This window comes from Cyprinus carpio, chromosome A7 (assembly GCF_018340385.1).
Source record: "Cyprinus carpio isolate SPL01 chromosome A7, ASM1834038v1, whole genome shotgun sequence".
NCBI classification, from domain to species: Eukaryota; Metazoa; Chordata; class Actinopteri; order Cypriniformes; family Cyprinidae; genus Cyprinus; species Cyprinus carpio.
Genome location: NC_056578.1, coordinates 22,892,632 through 22,910,668, shown reverse-complemented (window position 1 = coordinate 22,910,668; position 18,037 = coordinate 22,892,632). Strand labels below are relative to the sequence as shown.

Here is an 18,037-nt window from a genome sequence, read left to right as displayed (position 1 = left end):
AAGAGATTATACAGAAATACTTAGATGACAGACTTTGCTCAGGCCTTTCAAAACGACCATAACAACATTTCATATGCTGTGGAACGAGATCATGCAGTCCGCTGCTAGTCAGGTTATGATGCAAAGTCAAAATTTTTTTATATGCGTTTAGAGAAATTTATTTGTAAAATGCATTTCCACCTCCCATCATTCACACTTATCCTTTTTCCCCACAAGTCAAAAACCACCTCAAGCGAGTGTAAAAACTTTCACGCAGCACCACCGAAGTGGGTCTTCGAGGAATAGACGGCGTGGACGGGATCGCAGCGGCGGCGGGCTGTAGTGATTGAAATTAGCTAGCTTTGGCTAGTCTCTGAGCTACGCCTACGTGCCTGTATTGAATATGATTACGCATCGCTGCAGTAGAGTTATTGTAAGCCAATTTGACATTACACAGTTTACACAAAACTTTCCCGTTTCCTTCTAATTCAAAATAATCCCACACCTTGCTCGTCTTTCACGTGGTCACTTTTGAGCTCGCCACAACTGACACAAAGAAAACTCATGCAAGGCATGAGGTAAAAATGTAGTTTACTTCCCGAGACACTTTTAAAAATAATGTATTATTTTTGAAATATTTTATTTTAACTTATTTAAAATGTTTTAAATGTAACAAAAAGAATTTGATAGTAACATAAAATGATGGTAATTTGAATGATAATCATGTTTTTTTTTCTGTCGTGTAATCGACTATTGTTTTCAGTGTCGACTAGTAGGAGCTGTACCGTTTAGTCGACTAGTCGACTAGACCCGCACATCCCTTATACATATGTGAGTTCTCTCTTTGTCAGTATGCTAAAAATGACAGTCTCTCTGTCACACACAGTCAGTGGCCTTTACTTTTTTTTTATTTACTTGACTCTGTTAAAAGCATTTCCTTTATTTTCAAACTGTGGTGTACCAAGATGTCTTACTAACATACGCAAACACAAGGGTACATGCATAAGTGTACTTTTAGACTTTTTAGAGTTTCACTCACAAAGAAAGAGTTCTGCTACCAACAGCAGCCTGCAATATCTTCTTTTCTCTCGGAAACAAATATAATATAGATTTTGACACCTGGTTTTAAACGACTACAAACCGCAGGATGATACAACACAATGCTGTTAAACTACAGCAGCAACAGCTGATGTCAGAATCAGACAGCAATGAGATTAGAGTCACTGTAACTAAGCCCCAGATGATTTGAGAATCACGGGACTCCCCTAATACCCCTCACGTCTCACTCACCCACATGCACCGTTAGCACAAATCACAGTCTAAAGGACACAGCACTGCACTCTACAACTCAGATCAACTAAACCTCAAGATCAAGCTCTCAAAAGAGTAGAGTCATGTAAAAGTACAACCTGATGGAGGAGTCAAAATCATCCAAACGTCTTCTTTCCTCACCAGAAACTTTTAGAGAAAGCAAGAGAGAGGGGGGAAGAGAGTAAGAGAGAAAGAAGAGAATGGAGACAGAAAGAAGGTTGACTGAGGATGGGGAAAGAGAGAGCATGCAGTCTGTCCTAAGAGAGTGGGAGGGTCAAAAAGTGAGCTGGTGAGAGAGAGAGAAGGGGGGGGGGGGGCTCACAGATAGCAGCAGATTCTGCTGACAAAGCATGCTTCCTCTGATGCAAAAACCTATTATATATGCAGATCAGAATCAACCAATAACTTATAGCTTATGATAAAATAAACTCAGCAAGCCAGTGAGGCAATTTACAGTAACTCAGTATCATACAGTATCATTTGTTGTTCCAAACCTGCATGAAAAATATATTTTGGAGAGCACTGGGGTCCAAACAACATTAAACCCCTGTTCCTTTCATTGCATGGACAAAAAATTAAACCATTTAGGAAATCTTGTTTTGTGTTGCACGGAAGAAAGCCCCAGAGATTCGGAGCGACATGAGGGTGAGTAAATGAAGACAAAATACTAATTTTGTGGATTGTTCCTTTAAGGTGCTGTGAATCACTCCCTCTGTTGGCCATTCGTTAGACAAAGATATAAACCAGTTCCAAACTCACACTCACTTTGTTAGGCTGGACAGAGAGATTAAACCTGCCTCAAAGCTACAGATTTCACACGTTTGGGGGAATCAGTCATCTCTGCATAATAAGCTTTGACAGCAGGAAAAAAAGAGACACCTCAGACTGCCCATTTAAACAGCTAACATGAGCAAAGTTACTATTATATGCACAAACACACATGGTTTCCTATGGGGAGAACATCAACCATGAGTGAGTGAGTGAGTATGTGGGCGCGTGTGTGTACGTGTGTTTGTGCCGGGGGAAAGTGTGAGGGTGTGTATGTCTGTGAACTCTGATGTGACAGAGAGAAGGATCCCTTCGATCAGAGTGTGATGCCACTGCCGCAAACAGTGTGTGTGTGCGCCTGAATGCTGCCCGTGTGGTTTGGACCGCAACAGATTTTTTGTCCTATAATGACTGATAGACCGATCTCAGACGGCGCTGTTTACGGCATCTACCACACATAGAGAAACACGCAAGCCTACACACAGCCACGCTCTCAGTTTCATAGTTTCTGTTTCACAAAACGCAATAGAAAAACTTAAAACTTAAAAGAAAGAAAGAAAGTTAAAACCCTTATATTCTGTTGCAGTGTTGTGGGCTGAACTTTTCCTGATTTTTGCATTTTTCTCTTTTAGGATGATGAAAAGGCCTGCAAAGTGTCAACAATTTAATGCATTATGGAATGTGCATACAAAATTTCTATTATGATTAGGATTTTTTTTACATCCAATTATGCACATTTCACAGCTCCTCAGACCTGATTTTTTTTTCGAAGTATTATGTCAGTTCCTAAACTATCCTCTGAGAGCATTTACATTTATCCATTAGGAGACACTTTTAACTGGAGAAACTTTCACTGCATTAAATGTGTACGTTTTTATCAGCTCATGAATGTTCAGTTAACCATGCTCTACTAATAGAGCTTGAGTAAAGCACAGAAGTGCTTTTCAACACTTTTCCTTTTTAAATGCTATAATATATAAAACAAAATTGTAACACATGTGTATTGATGTATCAATAATGTTAAAGGTTTTTGTTTTTCATAATGTGATATGTGGCGAATTGTGTGAGTGCAGTGCAACTAAGGTCATTTTAACTGCCACCACACAAACCGTACCCAGAACGTTTTTCACATAATACAAGGGATGCTCTGAGCTATAAGAAATGTAATTGGTGACAGAAACTAAAAAAGCGTTTACTGAGAAACAACATGTGGAGTCACACATGCATTCACACATACATACACTTTACACTTCCTTCCCCACACCTGAACCCACACACACACTTACTCACTCTGCTTCTGTCAATATGCATGTTCACACAAAAACAGAGTCTGTTCTATGCAGATGCTTTACCAAAGAGCCGTTAGGTGAATAACCATGCATGCATCTGCATCTCCATCTGCCATATATGGTAAAGGTGCTGCTTAGAGTCTCTGTGGCTGCTAATGTTTCACTGCTCAACACAAGAAATACACAGTGGTTTGATAGTCTTGATAGAAGTTTGAGATAGAAGGGTTTTAGATTAGCATTTCATAAATCAGACAAGCAGATTATATTTAGAACTCCATCTCTGAGTGAAGGAGTGGGAGGAACGAGAGGGAGTGTGAGTCACCACGCAAACAAGTAACACAAGCAAAACCAGTCTGCATATTTATTTTTTCATGTGTGAACTAAACGTGCCGTCTCAGACCTCAGATAACCATCTCCAACAGCAACTACTGCTGCTTCTGTCTGGGTGTCACAGCACATCATTACCCGATAATCATCTGAGATACCAACTAAGGGCAGCTGTCAGTCATATCCGCTGACAGCTCAATCTTCATACACCATCTAATAAGCCGTTCTACTGCACGTCTCCATATATGAGCACACAGGTTGTTGGCGATATTGAGGAAGGGAGGCACCTGCTGGTCAGAAGCTGTCATTACAGGTGTAACAGCGTGTCATGCTCTACCTAACAAATTCTTGAAGGTTTCAAATCACACATATTGACAGTAAGTTAAAGTGCATCATACTGTGTGCTCAGACAAATACATTAGACATGCACCAATCGACCGGTCAGGGATGCATAATCTGGCAGGGGTGCAGAATTAGGCACAACACCGGTCAGTCTGCCGATTCCAAGCTGGGGAGTTTTGGCATCACACCTACACTCACATCTGCATGTAAATATGTCATCGGTGTGCAAGTTCTTCATTGTGAGTGAAGAAGACACAAAGTTTGCAATTTGTAACATGTGTGGCCAAAGTAAACCGTGGGCCGCAGGGCTCGATTAACACTTGTTTGGGATAAGTAAGTTTTTTTAAAGGCCGACTTTAAATTTTAACACAAATAACTAGGGAAGCAATGAAACTTGGCCACAAAATTTTCTTGCAAGAATGATTCTGATTTTATTGCATTCAGTGTAAACGGCGAATGATGGTGTATTGATGTCCTGTCAGATGAGGCTCCCGCTGCCTGATGTGTGAGAGAGAGACTCGTTAAAAAAAGGAGGAAAAATAGAGAGACAAAGACTCGTGCAGAAATCAAAACAAATGAGCCCCACAGCACACAAAACAACTAAAGAAAGTTATAGACACATTCTGCAATAGAAAAAAAAAAAGATTTTTACAATATGATATAGGTAAGCAACATCACACGACAAAGGTGTTTCCCTGAATATCAACACGATTGCAGTGTGGCACTGATTTAATACAAATTGTTCAATAAACAACAAGTTAAAATTAAGTCACTTACATTTTAGACACAATATTGATTGTTTTTGTTAAATTACACAAAGATAATTGATCCAATCAAAGCCATATTAGAACTATTGTGTGTCTCCGAGCAACACACAGTGGTGTTTGAACAAATCGAGTGAGTCAATGATTCAGTAACCCATTCATAAAAACAGTTACTTGCCTCATTTCTGAATAAATCAGCCATTTGAATAAGTTGAATAAATAACGAAATGACTCACTCATTAAAACCTTTGCCGCCACCTACTGGTGGTTTGGTTTCATATTTAAAAGTATCATGCACTTCTCCCAACATTTCATATTTGTATGCTCAAAAAGTGTAAATACATCTAATGCCACTTCAGATGCAGCTTCTGTGTTTCCTGCAGTGGAAAGATTGAGTTTGTTAATACTGATTTCATTTGAAAGGTCACAGTGCTGCAGTTTCTTATTATTCTAACTGAATTAATTGTAATAATTTAATAAGGTTAGGGAAAAAAAATTCCATTTATAAACATAGTGGGAAATGTTTAGAAATAAAAAGTTGTTTAAGTGAGAGAACATCTGTATCTTAGTACAGATTGGGGGAATTGTAATGTTAATTGTAATGAGTAACACAGACTACTGTTCAAAAGCTGGGGTTTTATTCAAAAAGTCAAAAATCAAAAGTGACAACTCATTTTATAATGTTACAAAAGATTTCAATTTCAAATAAATCCTGTTCTTTTGAACCTTCTTTTTATCAAAACCATGAAAAAAAAATCTAATTTCCATGAGATTATTAAGATACACAACATTGATAATAATAGAAAATGTTTGCACCATATTAGCATATAAGATTGATTTCTGAAGGATCATGTGACACTGAAGACTGGAGTCATGACTACTGAAAATTCAGCTTTGCCATCACAGGAATAAATACAAATTTAAAACATATTTAAATAGAAATTGTAAATATTATTTCTTAATTTTACAGTGTTTACTGTATCTTTGATTAAAAAAAACGCAGCCTTAATAAGCACAATCATTTTTTTTTTCTTCTTCTTCTTTTTAATATTTAAAAAATTCTTAAAACCCCAAAACATTTGAATGGTATTGTTTACCGTTTCCATACTGCAACAGTTATACATATCCGCCAGATGGCAGCATATCACAACATAATGTGTAGTGCACCAGGATAATGTCTGGAGAATTATACTAAATCACACTGACACTGTAAATTTTAATCAAATTTGGAAATGTACATACCCAGCTCTAAAGAGTATTTTACTTAATTATCTACATGTGGACATACCATAAACCTCTACAGTTTCCATAAAACATTTATTCTAATGATCTTGTCAGATTAAGTTAACTTCTAATTTCTGCTGTTTGGGAAAGGATATTACCCTCACCAACATTACCCTCTCTTTTGCTGCTTCGACATGCCACATAAACAAGCTCAACCAAATCATACACACACCCTCTGGAGAACAACAGCATAAAGCAGAAACTTCAGGAGAGGATGCTAATCTAATAGGGGTGTGTGACGAAACACGAGACTGGGTTCACAAGAATGAGACAAGATTTTTAGACTTTTTTTAAGAAAACCTTGATTAAATATATAGGTAAAAATAGCCTTTTATTCAACTGACTGTCTGGAACAAAAAATATAGGTGCATTTTGAAATCAACTTGTACTTTATGAAATTAAACATCTATTTTAATGAATTTTAAGCAGTAATAACATGTAAACACTGCAAAATGTTCTGCCACAAACAACTGACAGGCAAGTAATTGCACAAAAATTATAAATAGTATAAATAAATAAAAAACACAAATATCGCTTTAAAGTGAAGCAGTCAGTCAAGTTTACATTATTTAGTAAACTGATTTCCACTTTAATAAAAAAATATATAATAAACACGATTATAATAAAAACAGCAGCAAGGCTGAGGGATGTACAGTCAGCAGATTATTTTGCAAAAGAAACCTCTGCAGGGTGATAAAGACAACACTACTTAATTTCCCACTTATCATGCGGCCACTTGCCTGATAAGAAAATAATTGAATGCAAAATATTAATTTGACATTTTAATTACCTCAACATGACTCACAGTACCCGCTTGAGTGCTCTGTTATCAGTTGTAGAAGTTGTGGTTGTATCCATAACAGACCACTAGATGGCACGATTGAAGAATCAGAGTTGTATTACAGGAAGCCATGTATCTCGTCACACCCCTATAACCTAACCTAACAATCTGCAAGGTGTGTGTGTGTTCTGTAATAGAATCCCACAACTTCATGTTGTGATAAAAAAACAGATGTATGACTGTCTGAAAAAAAGAGAACACAATGCAAGTTCCACATACAAACATGAACACAGAAGTCAGTGCATCTGAATGTCTATATATTAAAACACCACACTTCCACATCCTGGCTCCATGGTCACAGGGCTGGGTATTGAGTTCGATACTTTCTAGGCACCGACTAAATTTTGATACCTAAGGGGCTAATCTCATCAACGTCAGTGAGCCAATGCTCTAGTGAGACATCCAGGAAACACACAAGTTTACACCGGTTACACCCAGAGACTTGGCTCACACATGAGTGACGTGACATACAGCCAAGTATGGTGACCCAAACTCAGAATTCGTGCTCTGCATTTAACCCATCCAAACACAGCAGTGAACACACACACACCGTGAACACACACCTGGAGCAGTGGGTATCATTTATGCTGCAGCGCCCGGGGAGCAGTTGGGGGTTCGGTGCCTTGCTCAAGGGCACCTCAGTCATGGTATTGTCGGCCCAAGACTCAAACCCACAACCTTAGGGTTAGGAGTCAAACTCTCTAACCACTAGGCCACAACTTCCCCACTTCCTCATGAGGCTGTAGTGTGTAAGTGATGTAAGGCTACATTTACACTAGTGTGTTTTCATTTTCCTCATCCATACTGGTGTTTCAGAAAAGATCTCCGTCCACACCACACAACTGAAAACACGTTACGTGACCATTCATGCACATTGTAGCAAAATGCTACATAAAACAATTTATAAAATATATACTATGCTTTTACTCAAAACTCACTTACTTTAAACCACCATCGAGTGTTTGTAAATAACTGCAATCTAATATGTGTTTTGGCCATATAATATTGCTGAAATATGCTATTTGTAGCCTTTTATAAAGTTAATCGCTACTCCTGCTTAGCATTTGTCATGTAAACACCCTGTATTGTTATGAAAAGGGGCAGAATCTCATGAAAATCACATACAAATCATACACTGTTGTAATCGTGTTTATTAGCTTCAGGTTTCATCCGTAGAAATGTTTTCCTGGGTTTCTTATGTCCAAAACTGAACGAGGAAGTGAAACAGACATTTGTGATCCTAAAAGATGTGGAAACTGAAAACTATTTGAACTTTATTAGAACTATTTGCACTGATTTATTGTGTTGGTCACATTTTGTTCCTTTGTGCTGTGGCTCAGGAGAAGAGTCATTGAGTCTGTAAAAATGTCAACAAGCTGAAAAAAAATAAAGATTTCATAAAACTAGTATTGAAAAAGGTATCGTTCAGGAACCGGTATTGAAGTCAAGGTATCAATATCAAACATTTTTGACCGATACCCAGTGCTAGTCTAATGTGAAAGAGAGACTCTCTAGAGACAAAACCAGACATACAGAGACTCCAGAGTCTCCATGGCCTCAATGGCACAGCCTTTTAACAAATTCATCCTGGTCTGATTATGACCAAGATCCCTTGCTTCAGAGAAATTGGTAAATATTGATCTCCCTGATTCTATCTGGTTACACCAATACACACAATCCATCTTACAGATCTCACTTAACAGGCCAGATCGTTTACTCTATAACAAGCATCCCTGCTTCATCTTTGATGTAGTAATGAGATTTTAAACTTGGTCTCCAGAAAAAAAAACTCTTTTTAATCGATCTCTTTTTTGACAACAGAATATTTTAATTTTCACAGTTAAAAGTTGAAAGTAAAAAAACTTAGTTAAAAGTTAATGTGTTCCCTAATCTAAACTGTTAAAGTACTTGAAAACACACTTGAAGGGTGTTTTTGTTAATATTTAAATAACTATATATTATTAGAAACTGAATGTAAATAAAACATTGTTCATAAATAAAACATTAAGATAAAAAATATTTTTATAAAAGATATATTTACATATAAAGGACATTTTCAATAGCAAATTGTTTTTTGTGGTGGTATAATAGTGTGGGGAACTGCTATTGGTGTCGACTAGGAATGCTTTTCTCAATACAGTATTGAACCATTCCTTATGACGTCCACTGTTTTGTGAATTACGGTTTGACGGTTCCCTTTCGAGTTCGGTTCTCTCAACATTGCGTCATAGCTGATGCTATTGGGGAAACTCCCTTTCTTCTAGAATACTGAAGCCCTATTGATTGGCGCCGTGCGCATCGTGCCAGCCAATGAAGTTCAAGCATGTGAAAAAAGTGCGGGCATTCCTGCTATATAAATCTCCACTGATGTAACTGCATCAGAATCTTTCTGCTTCATGATACCTGTCTACTTGAGCCCATATTCGCCATTGACAAATGCCTCATCAAAGTGGATTATTCCCCTTTTGCGTTCCGGCGAACTTCAAAGATAAGTTTGAAAGAGATGTCCTATTGAGCTCCTGGATGGACACGACTCGTGTGTATTTTGGCAGGGTTATGCCCATGCAGAAATGGTAATGGATAGGTCTGGTTCCCTCATCTCATCATGAAGAAATGAGCATTAAAACCCTTTGCCTCCATATCGCCATCGTCATTGGTGATACAATGCCCTCGAATATGCTTCCTCCCTCTGCCACAGTCGAGCCGTGGAGAAAGAAGCAGCACCATCTGGGGGGCGTTCACTCGGGAGACAAGCTCACGCCGGAATCCTTTTCCAGAATCAATGGTGCAATATAGCGAGGCAAGCAAGCACGTGGCAGCGCCCAAAAACCAGCTATGATTTCCAGAGCTGATGAAACAATTGGTGGCCCAACCCATGGGCATTCTCATTGAGGAGAGACCTCCTATCCCAAGTGTGGGGCACAATATGGCACCCCAGTCCAGAGCTGGGGAACCTATATGTGTAGCCAGTCAGTGGAGCCCTCTAGTGATGTGAGATTTGCGACAACGCATGCTTAACACAATCACAGAGGCGTGAGCCGCTTCGACTAGGTGCTTATAAGCCCATAAGTGAAGAGTGTTTGAGAACTGGTGTAAAGTGCGAAATAATGACCTGCCCTGTGCTAGTCCTACTCGCGTTTTTACATGAGGGACTAGATGACAGGTGGACACAAACCACACTTAAAGTTTATGTGGCCACTATTTCAGCTTTCAACACTCAGCTGGAAGTTTGCTCGGTGGGAAAGCATGATCTGGTCATAAAGTTTATGAGGTGTACGAGACGTCTGAACCCCCCTGGCCACCCTACCATGCCTGACACAACACGCACAGCAAACCTGCTATTTATTTTTTTATTTTTAATTTTTTTTAAACGCATTTTAAATCACAAATCGCAACAAAACACTGCCAAGCCATCAAAACCAAACCGAACCAAAACCGTGGTTACAAAACTGATGTATTGAACGGTGGGCTAACTGTATTGTTGCATCCCTAGTGTCGACTAGAAATTTTGATACTGTGAAAACCCTGTGGGAGGGTGAAAAAGTAGAAATAAAAATGAGTAAGGACAGGCACTCTACTTCTGATGCAAACACACACAGAAAGGATATAAGATCCCCCTTTTACCTACAAACTGTGTGAGCAGAACAGATGCTTTCAAACAGACATGGACACTTACCTATGACAGATGATTTAGCCATTAAGAGAACCAGTGAGAGGGAGAGAAAAAGCAAGGAATATTGATTAGCTTGAAATCAAACTGTCCAAACACCAGTGATTTCTTTCAATGATTAGACCAGCTGTAATTCAACCATTTCCAAACATCACATTTGATTCTATGGCGCTGATATTTACTCTACTGACTGGCACACATCAGTAAAGAGGTGGTGTTTATTCTTACAGATAACCTGTCAGACAGGCAGAAATGTCATGATTAATGACAAAGACACACCTCTTCTTACCTTCTGCTTAAACCAACACAGGTGTGCTCAAACACACAATACACAAAAATACATCAGCGTATGACTGTGTGCATATGGCTCTAACCCCATCTACACCCTTTTAGATCTAAATAGGAAGTACTGTATGTCACGGATGTTATAGGACACCTCTGCATTCTGCAGTAAACTAACAATACAGCTCACGAAAGCATGTCTTTGCTTCTACTGAATTGGGAACATATCAAATAACATCAAAGGTATTCCCAAATTTCTGCCATATAATTTATAAAGAAAAAAACACATTAGATTAGAAAAATGCTAAATATAGTTGAAGCATTTTCACAAGAGACTTTTGAATGGAAAATATAAATTTCTGTCACACAAAGTTATCATATGACTTGGAATATAGTGCATAAGTTATATGGGCCACTTTTATAATATTTTTATTGATCTTTTGCATACTTTTTGAAGCTTGAATCCCAATTTATTGCAATTAAATTTTTTAATCACTTTATGATTAAAACAGTTTTTACTAGAAAAAGGTTGTTTAAAACTAGATACTTGACATGATTTTTTTTAAAGGGGTCATATTTTCTTTCTCTTTGGAGTGTTACAAGCTCTTGGTGCAAAAAGAAGATCTGTAAAGTTGCAAAGACTAAAGTCTCGAATCCAAAGAGATATCCTTTATGAAAGTTAAGAGTCAACCACACCGCTTCTGACTCAGAGTCTGTAGGTACGTTTTTTATATTTAAATAATTTGCCAATGATGATTCAAACGCGAGTTTTAAGCAGTGTAGAGTAGCGCTTGTTGTTTGTCGTTTCTCAGATCACAAATGCAGATATGGTTTTATGTTTACGCAGCACAATACGCAACGCAAGGTGTAAAAAGACAGTATAAGTCTTTATAATCAGTAATTATGTCCCCACTGGATGCAACAAATGGCTCGTTTGTAATGGGTTTTATTGGTTTTGTCTCGTCTAGTGATGTCCGGATCGTGAACGAATCTTTCTATTTAACTGGATCTTCTTAATGAACCGGTCGAACCAGTTCACCAAATCGAACTGAATCGTTTGAAACTGTTCGCATTTCCAGTACGCATTAATCCACAAATTACTGAAGTTATTCGGTTTATAAACGTACCTTACACTACCTCTGACGCGAATTTCCAGAGTTATTCAGTTACTCCTAACAGTACATTAACTGAACTGCTAAAAGAAAGCGATGATGGGATGTGCACGAGCAGAGCAGCTGGACTGAGTCTCGTGCTGCTGGCCTGGGAGACGGCATAGTATGTTAAAGGGGGTAACTTTTCCGTCACATGTTTGAGGCATTCGGCCAATCACAATGCACTAGATAGCTGGCCAATCAAAGCACACCTCGCTTTTTCAGAACTATGAGCTTTTTAAAAATCGACGTGTTTCAGAAAGGCCTGGCATAGAGGAGAAACAATAATGTACATTATATGGAAAATAATGTGTTTTTTGAACCTTAAACTGCATAAACATATTGCATTACACCAAATAATGTTCTTTTATTATTTATTTCATATGACCCCTTTAAATCGTTCTGATAAGGTTACTGCATGAAGTATTGTAAATCATGACAAAGAACATTATCCTCTTTAGTGCAAGATATTCATCACTTCAGTTCGAAAGAGAGCGGTAGCAAAAAATGAGATAAAGAGAGTGACAGTGAACAGATAAAAGTTTCAGTCCCAACCTCCGTTCCATTAACTTACACACACACAAGCTGCTATAAAACACAAACGGTGAACAATGATTTATTACTTCAGTCAGCTCATGGATCAGGACCTTCTGTGTGTGTACTGTATGTGTGTGTGTCTGTATAGTGTTCTTCTTCTGTGTGTTTTTATTTGATGCTTTAGTTCATCAGTATAACACTGAGCAATATAAAACCATAAAGCACTTCATGCCTAATCTAAATCAGGCAGTGCAGGTTTTGGTTGAGTTAATCCATTATCCAAGAGCTCTTGTACTTTAGAACACCGGATCACTATCAGTCATGTTCGAGCAGCAGGCCGAGATGGTTGTTACATAGGCACTCCAGCTCTTTCTTTAGTCTACTCTGTTCTCTGTTGACAAATGCAACTTAAAAACTTTTTTGGCCAGGTACCAAATTGTTTTTAAGAATTGTAACATACGTGTTATGAGCACATATAAAAAAAAAGAAAAAGAAACAAATAAAAAAGAAAAAGAACAATAATGGAAGACTTAACTTAAAGCTACTCTGATGGAGAACTACTGAGCAGGATCTGTGCACAGATCTCTATTTTAACAGCAGCACAAGACCCATGTAAGAAGCTGAGGTGTCCTGGTATAGGCGATATGCTTGATCAGCAGTGTTCTCTGGGGCACCCACACATGCATTTCTCTCACTCAACCACAGCATTTTCACAGCAATACGCCCACTATCCGTTCCAGCCCTCTCAGTGAAAATGAATAGTGACCTACAGCAGCAGGTAACGTTTTCTGTGCGGCTCCCACTATGCTTCCCTCTCGCTTCAGCTGCTGTATGGTGCCGTCTGCACCATAGAAGAAAGTAGAGCCACATGCCTATGGAAAAAAAAGTTTCTCTACCTGCTAGAAATCAATACAGGGTCATAAAATTTTTCCACTGATTTCAAATTCAGTTGTGATGTATTGTTATATATTTAAATTTGATCATTTATTTAATAGCATATTATAAATTGGTGTTTTTTTATTATTATTAATTTACACAATACCATTTAAAAGTAAGACATATTACAAATGTTTTTTATTTAAAACAAACGATGGTCTTTTGAATTTTCTTTACACCAAAGAATCCTGATTTCCACAAAAACAATATATTTCACAATATTCACAATTTACTGCAATACAATATTAGAGACCCCAAACTTTTGAACGGTGTGTATTTCTTCATTTTTTAAGTGTTCTGAGGTGCACCTCACTCCTGATCTCACCTAGCATATCATGTGAGTTAGGATTGCTTCTGGCAGTATGGCTTTGATATCATGCTGCATTCATGTTCAACACTGACAGAATAACACAGAGTGTCTGTTTTTTACATCTGCCTTCCTTCATTAGTTTCACTCCATCTCTCTCTCTCTCGCTCTCTGAGGTTGAGGAAAAGACACACCACTGCAGCCCATAGTGTGTGTGCATCCACACATTTAAGACGTCTAACTGCCATACCACATATCAGGCACACAAATCTGTTGAGCTAGCTATCACGTACACATTTACACACACCACACTGACACATATTTGCAAGACGTGGTTATTAGAAGACAAAAACACACACTGAGTCTAAATTAACTAACAAAACCCTTCCTCCGCTCTCCTTCACTCCGTCTCTCTCTCTCTCAGTGTAAAGTAGGGCAGTTGGCAGGGAGAGCCAGGCTGTGAGGTGCTGACAGATAGATGCTCAATTTTCTGGCTTCTGCTGCACTTCATAATGGGCCATCGTAAAGTGAAGCTCAAACAGAGAGAGACAGAGATAAGCACACAGAAAGGAGAAAGAACAGATCATCTTCTGTTCCACACTGACCACTACGCTCATCTGTCATATCTCTTTTCTTTTTTTGTTTCTGCACTGCGATCTAAAGTTCTGGCCTCAGTCCAACTTTAAGAACAAAGAGTTCCGTCGCTTAAAATGAGAAATTGAATGTGCCCACAAACACGCAGGAATCTGTAGCTAGAGTATAATGCCACAAATGACTTAGAGTGTGTCCTTCTTGTCCAGCCTCTGCACCTCCATTCTCATCTCTCACTCCCTACTAATCACACACAGGAATGAAAGTGCTCCTGCATGCTGGATTCATTCTCCTTATTTATTCATCCATCTCTGTCTTTGCTACTTAACACTAAAATTAAATAAATTCAAGAAAATGACAAGCATGTGTTCAAGTGTGTCAAGACAAAACAGTGTGTTTAAGCATCACTCCCATTGAAATCAAGCTGCCTGCACTGCAAACAGATTAGACTGCATTGCTGATCATAGTCCTTTCATGATTATATCTCGACAAATAAGTTGTGATTGTGCACAAAAGGTGAGCTGACAGCATTTCCTAAAAAGTGCATTAGAGTCTATGCATAAATATATTTTTCAGACGGCTTGTTCTGTGAATTTAGAAAACACTTTTTTTTTTTTAGAATTACATAACTTATTGACAACATAAATAATTACATTTACATTTAATCATTTAGCAGACGCTTTTATCCAAAGTGACTTACAAATGAGAACAATAGAAGCAATCAGACCAACGAGAGAACAACAACAGTATACAAGTGCCATGACAAGTCTCAGTCTAATTAAGTGCTTAACTTTTAGTGAAACGTGCATACAAGTCATAGCACAAATCAACGGCGTTTGGTGTGAAAGATGAACTGAAACTGGTGCGAGATCCAGTTCTGGAGGTGTAGGATCTGGCTTCTTGTGGCACAAATTTAGCCCTGCCTGTTTGACACCACAGCTATAGGCCAAAAGAATACAGCTACATACAGCAGGTACCATATGGCATCATTTCATTATAACACTCACAAACTTGTCTACGACTCTTGAGCTATCAGTTTGAATCTGTCTACTGACTCACTCACTGAATCACTAGTAGCAGCCTAGATGGTACTGAATTCTGAACATCTGATTCCTTTACTTAACCTCACGTACCACTATGTGCAGTGCAGCTACTCAAAGTTTTTGTACTGACGAGTTGCTCATTTCAAGGTAAACTTGCAACAGAGTTTGGTTGGAATAAAAAAAGTATAATTGTTAAATGGCATGTGAAATGGTATTTTCATTTAGTATGTAGCTAGTCAAGACTAAATACAGGGACAGCAGCATGCAAATTAGTCAGTTGAAGTCCATACACACACACTTGTAAGAATATGAGCAGACACAGAGGGCATCAGACATTGACACATACATGAGTCAGTATTGTCAAAAGTTCCCATCACATGGCTTTTTTGTCACTCGACACAGGGTTATATGTGGAGATGAACCAGATAGCTGGAGTCTGACATAATGAATGCGTCTTCGCAGAGTTCTTCAAGCCTAACACAGGTTTGCCATGGTGACACAGAAGAACTTGCTGTTTTACAGCAGAGCGTTCCAGGACATGATCAGAAATATCCCATCATGCTCTAAAGCACTCTAAGGCTAATGTATTTACACATGCACACACCACAACCAACTCACTCTCCATTGTGCTTAACGTCATCTCTGACGTCACAGGGGCTCTAGCTGTAAACTCCATTGAGATTTAAATAAATAAAGTAAACAAAAACAAACAAACAGTGGGTGGGGTTTCATAACTAACCCTGCCTGAGATTGTTTACAAAGACATGGAAATGTAAATAAACAAAATGACAGAAAAACAAATACAGAGCAAGAGAGAGAGTATGTGAGCAGAAGACGTAAAAATACAAATGATGTCCATTCTTGAAAAAGCAGATTGTTAATATGCATAATAAGCCGAAAACGCACGTGGTCATGTAAACGCAGTAACCCGTTTTCTTTTATTGGAGTAAGGTCATAAACGGCGTAAGCATAAACCGGTCAACACATCAGGTTATTTCCCTGTGGTGATGTCAAAATATTATCATTTGCGTGTTTGTCAGTTGTGATGTTAAATAAAGCTTGCAACATGTCAGCACAAAATTTACTGCTCATATTACTTCCACTTCTACTTCTGCTGAACGAGATGAGAACACTTTTATCATTTTCTGAGTCATGAAAGAGTCTGCTTTTGTGATATATTTCCTTCTTTCTTTACTGCAAAACTTTTGCTTTGTCTAGATGTGCTTAAAACTGCACTAAAGATGCGTTCCTGTCACGTATCATAAATGCGCACTTTAATAAGCCAACAGAAAGCCGGTTATTGCGTTTACATGCCGCGCAAAATCGGGGTAAAAGTAGTGCTGTCACGATTATGAAATTTGACTGACAATTAATTATCTAAAAATAGTCACGGTTATTGTGATTAATTCTTATTGTGATTAAAATTTTAGGGCTTTGGTGATTATACCAATTATCACGGTTAACTGTCTCTTTTTTTTATGGCTTTCATTATATAATTGTGATTCATTTAAGCGTTCAATAAATAATTATGATGTCATTAGGGATGTTAATTTTAACCAGTTAACCGTCAACCGACCGTTAAGAATTTTGACCGATTAATACAATAAGTTAAATGGTATAGAAGTAATTTATTTATTTTCAGTAATTTAACAATATATTTAAAAAGGTTTACTGCATGGTTAAAATAAGCTACGTGTATAAACAAATTGTTTTGTTTTTTTTTAGAGAGAAAAAAAAACTATTATTATTATTATATTATTTCATTTAGAAATAGGCCTAATGGCGACTTGAAATGTTTACAAACATTATAATAAACACTGTAAACATAGCTAGGCTATTTTAGTTCTAATCACTCCACAACAAATCCTTTCAATTAACAGTATTTAGAAAAGAACAAGAATTAAAAATATAAGAAGCTATAGCCTAGCTATATAAATGACAAGCCAAAATGAATTCAGTTAGGTTAAAACGAAACTGAAACCAACGTTGGGTCTCTCATTGAACACAAAATCAAATGTTTCCGTATTCGCAATGTATTTGAATGCCAAATTATTATTTATAATGTACTTCACTCGTGTTCCAAATGTTTTGCATAACATCACGATGGTACAGTGATAACACTTAACGGCACAGATTTTACTACATATTTGTGTGGTTTTTTTTCCCCATATTTCATAATTACTACATACTATAATTAAATACAATAATCAACATTCTCAATTTACAAAATATCAAATCTTAACTCTCATGTGCCACAATTCGGCGCCAGTGCAATCACTGGAATTTTTTCCTTCTAACAGTGAAAGCAACTACTTCTTTTAGTCATAAAGATAATCGTAATTGTAAAAGGCTTGCCTTTATTTGTGTACATTCACAATAAAAACAAATCTTTGTGCTTTTGTAATATAAGCCTAAAGAAAAATAGGATGCTGCTTTCTGCCGTCTGGTTTCCTTTCGCACAACACAAAAATTAAGCGAAACTCTGCATACTAGGCTACTTGCACAGTTTTTCGTTCATTTTTGTCATTTATTATTTAAGAAAAAATATATTTCTTGTATAGGCCTATTTATTTGTTATATATATAGGCCTATATATATGGAGGAATTATTTGGTC

The 18,037-nt window shown here is 37.6% G+C and overlaps 1 protein-coding gene across 11 annotated transcripts in view; it reads right to left on the bottom strand.

Moving 5' to 3' along the window:
• Positions 1 to 18,037, bottom strand: part of LOC109086484 (diacylglycerol kinase zeta-like) — a 116,582-nt gene that overhangs the window by 65,265 nt on the left and 33,280 nt on the right. Inside the window, exon 1 of one of the 11 annotated variants that reach the window (XM_042760428.1) lies at positions 1,389 to 1,687. The exons of the other annotated variants lie outside the window; for them this stretch is intronic. The gene's annotated coding sequence lies outside the window, so the exon portion shown is untranslated. Of the gene's footprint in view, positions 1 to 1,388; positions 1,688 to 18,037 lie in introns of those variants that run through there. 11 annotated transcript variants of the gene reach the window in all.